Raw genomic sequence first — 6,000 nt, forward strand, 5'->3', positions numbered from 1 at the left:
TTTAATACAAGATAACTTCCTTTTTCTTCAAAACTTCATGTTTGTAAGGCAAAAAGATATTCTTATCTTAAAGATAGTAAATCCTTTACCGTTGAAACTAAATTTCCCGCCAATTTTTCTTTTCAAATCAAGGAAGAAGATGGAGCCCCCTTAACCAGTAATGGGGTGCGATTAGCAGTTGGCTCCATGGGGTGCCCCTTATAAATTAGGTGCCCCTTATCCAAAACTGAGAGTCCGAATAACATGTATCCTCCGGGTGCCTATACCAACTTTTCGAGCCGAATTTTCTAAAAATGTTTATTTTCCAAAAATACCTACAAACACATAAAACACCATAATAAGTAGAAAATCGAGTACCAACAATACTGAAAATTGAGGACAATTCGGTCACAAAAATGTGTCTATCAAATACCCCTAAACTTATTATTTGCTAGTCCTCGAGCAAATCTAATATAGAAAAATAAAAATGACTACACTTAGCACGTGCAGCAAGCCGTTAAATCGCTAGGTGGCCCTAGCGGCGGAGTGTTGTCTCCGGAAGGTTTACCAGAGGTATACCCACAAAACCTTTACTCCGGACCCTAGCTATCTACGCAAAACCTTGGAAGGCACTAAAGAATCTCCTTGGTTGGCATACTCTCATTGACTACAGGAGGAAGTACCCTGATGCGAAATTCCAATTGCTGTATACGAGTTTGCACTCAATCATACTAAAATTCATATAAGTGACAGAGCTCTACTCAGATAGTTTCTGTACATCATAACCGGAGTCAACCAATCACATGGAAAGATTAAGAAGATGGATGTAGAGAAAAACATAGATGGTTTTGATGTTGTATAAGGTGAACCTATCCTAATGGACTGAGATACCGGTCTGACTAATATCAACACAGCTGGAATATACAAGGGAACCAGCGGGTGATAATCCTAACTCTAGGTCAACACAACTGGCATATACAAGGGCTCCAGTGGTCGACTTTATTGAATTTATTCCGGTTGGTCTGATGGTCTGGTCTCTCTTCTTCTTTTTTTTTTTTTTTTTTTGTATCTCAATCACTCTATTTCACCCAATCACTTATAAGAAAATAAAAACAGAAGTTGAAAAGGATTCAACGAGATATGGCGAAACTACCATGTTTTTTTTTAAATTCTAACACCTGAGCTCTGTGCTTTTATGAATAGACTCTTTAGATGTTTCCATCTAATCAGATTGGTTCCTCAACTCCTATAACCAAGATGCTTCCATCCACTTATATTGGTTAGTGCCATCCTTAATAAACATAAATTTCTAGGCTCTGGAGTTTATTTATTGCAACTAAAAAGTTTCTCCCATACCCCCAAACTTAAATCTAACATTGTCCTCAATGTTCTAAAGATAAAATTAAAACCATATGAACAAGGAGAAACTGTTACCATTTGAAGCAAAAGAATTAAGGAAAGATATTACCGTATTGCATGAGATTGGGTTACCTCCCAAGAAGTGCTAAGTTTAAAGTATTCTGCCAGACTAAGAAAGGATTAGTCACCTTATAGAATCATAAAGTAATAGCCGGAATAACTGCGGATCACCAAAACCAAATAGAGATATCACAAGTAAAAGGAATCTGCACCATGCCAAGAAAGTTAACAAATAAAGCACACCCTTGTCTAGTTTCCTGTTTAAGACAACTACATCTAGCTATGGTTCAGGTTCAGATCTATAACTGTATCTAGATAACATATTTTCCTGGGTCACGTTTCCTCAAAAGTTAGATCCGAATGTGCAGGTTCTAGAGTCTGGAAAAACTAAAATAAAAACTTAGAAGCACATAATAATAACCTAAATAATTGCGGATCCTTAAAGTCAATCAAATTTGACTTACACAACTGACCACAAAGAGAGTGGTGGTCTTCCTTAAACAAATATGTCGACCCTAATCTCCTAAAGTAATTAGGTTTAGTCTCGAAACTTAATATCTTACATATTTGAATTTCATAAGTTCCCACAATTTTAGAAAAAGTTTTTGGTGGGAAAAAAAAGTCAATCGAGGTATCGTAGCCTGGGTTAACCACATCAACCAGAGGATGGGTTTCTAACAACTGAACTTCTTTCTGGACATCATTAGGTTCAGGAAAACGTGTATGAAGATAATCTTGTAAAATGGTTGAGGCATATATGTTAAGTTCCAAGTGAGGGACCTTTGTAAGAGTTAAAGCACATGGAGAATAAAAATCACCCCCAAACTTAGAGTTTTCAGTGTCTCTATAATGACTAGTCACAACTTCCCTAGTTTCAAGGTCATCAGATTCCTGAAAATGGTCAATTGATTCTTCTAAGTCAGGTACATCCTCACTCATCTCTAAGATTTTATTTTGTTTTTCTAAGACTAATGTTTCTAAATTGCTAGACTCGAAAACAATATTCTCAGGATAAACCCGCTCTCCTCTAAACTATCATCGCCTTCGTAATCAAAAGGAAATGCTACATCATCTAAGGAAGTGTTATCTTTAGTCAAATCCTCGTCCTTTTGAATAAGTGAATAATTATTAAAATTATTTGGATTTGTACTAGAAATAATATTATCATTATAAAGCTCAACCGGAGTAACAAATTCCTGATCACTATGCCTACATATTTCAGATTCTTCATCAATACTATCCTCATCATAATCATCATTATATGAAAATGATCGAACCTCATCTAAACAAGTAGTGTTACCAATCCTAACCTCGTCATCTTGATTATGTGAATAAAAACTATCCTTATTTTCAAAGGTGGTATTGGGGAACACTATATTGGAATTTAAGATTATCTTGAGCAAATTTTTCCACAATCCTATTTGTACTCTCAGTAAATTTTTTGAGGGACTCTTCTAGAGACATCTTAGTTGAATGCTCTACGGATTCTTCTGGAATCGGAATATTATAAGTCTCCTTCATAAATAAGTGAAACTTCTGTGTTGACTCATTGAAACTCTTGAGAGACTCTTCTAGAGAAATAGGAGGATCGTTTTGCTCGTATAACCCGGGTGTGTGCGAATAGTAACTGGGCTCACCATGGTATGAGCAACTTTCAATAGGTTGATGTTCCCAATCACTATTCACACTATGGTCAAAGTAGTAATGTCCATTTTGTTCAGTCGGATATTCGTTGTATTGGCTATTATAATACCAGTTCGACATTCTTAACACAAAATAAAACCCACTGACAGGGGATTCGTGGGTGGATAGAGTCTTACCTCCCGTACCAGACGGGCGATGAACCGTTGAAGTCGACTCAGGCCACCGACTCCAATGTCAGTGTACGAACCTGAGGGGCCGAGACAGTATCGTAACTGTCGTCCTTCCCTGCAGCAGTTTTATTTAAATAAACCCTTCCTTAGAGTTTTAAAAATAATAATGTCCAATGTTCCAAAAATAAAGTTCAAAAGGTCCAAAAATAAAAAATTACAAAAATTAATTCTCTATTTACAGTTTCTAAAAATAAAATAAAATATATATACAAAAAATCTTCTTCTTCACTCCTTTTGGATTCCTCTTTTCTTTCCTTCTTTGGTTTCGCTTTTGTTTTCAGCACTTTCTCCCTTTTTCTTTAGCTCAGCTCCAAATCTGAAAACAAACAAGAAATACCAAAAGGCGTAAAAAAGAACAAAAATAATAAAAATAAAACCTAAAAACAAATCTATAAACCAGTCCGCGTCGGCGGCGCCAAAAATTGATGGTATTTTATATAGTGGTAAATAGGTTATCGTTCACTCGGACTTGATGAGATTGCTTTTAAGAATTAATAAACTAAACTAAAATAAAAATATATACAAAATATTGTTACAAGATGAAGAGAGTTACCGGGACTAGGATTTTGTCGAATTCATAACATAGGGTTCGATTTATTTATTCTCAACAATTAAAGCTCAATAATTAAAATTATCATGGACTCTGATTTTGCCAAGGTAGATTCTCAAAAGATTAGTTGTAAATCCTAAGCATGATGTATCAAAACATTTAAGCTAAGCATACTTCATCAAATTAAATGACAACCAATTAATTCAAATCATATTTCAATTAAAATTAATGCAAAAGTCTTAAAAAGAATTAAATAATTTTACCCATGTATGACACTCGTCTTCCTTCGTCGTCCCAGTGTTGGGGATTAGCTCATCACGTCGAAAACACACTTAAAATATTTATTCATGGCTCAAAAAGTGGTTTACAAATGATGTAAATGTGAGAAAATTATTAAAGCAGTGATTTTCTTTTCTCTCCCAAAACTCTCAGTCCCCAAATGTGCTCTCTAGCTCTCTATTTATACACACAAATACACATCACTCAAATATATTCTTCCATAACTTCAAAATCTTCTTCTTTTTAATTAAAAATATCTTCAGGAATTTTTGCTTCTCTTTATTCTATATATGTCTTTACTAAACCCATATCTTCTTTAATTCGCAGAATAAAATCCAAGATAAAATCTTCTAAGGATATCTTTCTTGTTTAATACAAGATAACTTCATTTTTCTTCAAAACTTCATGTTTGTAAGGCAAGAAGATATTTTTATCTTAAAGATAATAAATCCTTTACCGTTGAAACCAAATTTCCCGCCAATTTTTCTTTTCAAATCAAGGAAGAAGATGGAGCCCCCTTAACCAGTAATGGGGTGCGATTAGCAGTTGGCTCCATGGGGTGCCCCTTATCAGTTAGGTGCCCCTTATCCAAAACTGAGAGTCCGAATAACACGTGTCCTCCGGGTGCCTATACCAACTTTTCGAGCCGAATTTTCCAAAAAAACTACAAACACATAAAACACCATACTAAGTAGAAAATCGAGTACCAACAATACTGAAAATTGAGGACAATTCGGTCACAAAAATGTGTCTATCACTCACCATGGTATGAGCCATAATCTTCAAAAGGTTGGCATTCCCGACCACTATTCACACTATGGTCAAAGTAATGTCCATTTTGAAAATCAGTCGGATATTCGTTGTATTGGCTATTGTAATACCAGTTCGAAATTCTCAACACAAAATAAACTGACTGACAGGAGATTCGTGGGTGATAGAGCCTTACCTTCCGTACCAGACAGGCGATGAACCGTTGAAGTCGACTCAGGCCACCGACTCCAATGTCAGTGTACGAACCCGAGGGGCCGAGACGGTATCGTAACCGTCGTCCTTCCCTGCAACAGTTTTATTTAACTGAACCCTTCCTTAGGGTTTTTAAAAATAATAATGTCTAATGTCCAAAAATAAAGTCCAAAAAATGTCCAAAAATAAAAAGAAGAAAAAAAAATACAACAATAAAATCCTAATTACAATTTCTAAAAATAAAATAAAATAAAATATCTATATACAAAAATCTTCTTCTTCACTCCTTTTGGATTCCTCTTTCTTTCCTTTTTTGGCTTCGCTTTTGTTTTCAGCACTTTCTCCCTTTTTCTTTAGCTCAGCTCCAAATCTGAAAACAAACAAGAAATACCAAAAGGCGTAAAAAAGAACAAAAATAATAAAAGTAAAACCTAAAAACAAATCTATACACAAGTCCGCGTCGGCGGCGCCAAAAATTGATCGAATTTTAGATAGTGGTAAATAGAGTTGCATTCACTCGGACTTGATGAGATTGATTTTAAGAATTAATAAACTAAAATAAAAGAAAAATATATAAAAAATATTGTCACAAGATGAAGAGAGTTACTGGTACTAGGATTTCGTCGAATTCATAACATAGGGTTCGATTTATTTATTCTCAACAATTAAAGCTCAATAAATAAAATTAACATGGACTCTGATTTTGCCAAGGTAGATTCTCAAAAGATTAGTTGTAAATCCTAAGCATGATGTATCAAAACATTTAAGCTAAGCATACTTAATCAAATTAAATGACAACCAATTAATTCAAATTATATTTCAATTAAAATTAATACAAAAGTCTTAAAAAGAATTAAATAATTTTACCCATGTATGACACTCGTCTTTCTCCGTCGTCCCAGTGTTGGGGATTAGCTCATCACGTCGAAAACACAC

Source organism: Papaver somniferum, chromosome 8 (genome assembly GCF_003573695.1).
Source record: "Papaver somniferum cultivar HN1 chromosome 8, ASM357369v1, whole genome shotgun sequence".
NCBI classification, from domain to species: Eukaryota; Viridiplantae; Streptophyta; class Magnoliopsida; order Ranunculales; family Papaveraceae; genus Papaver; species Papaver somniferum.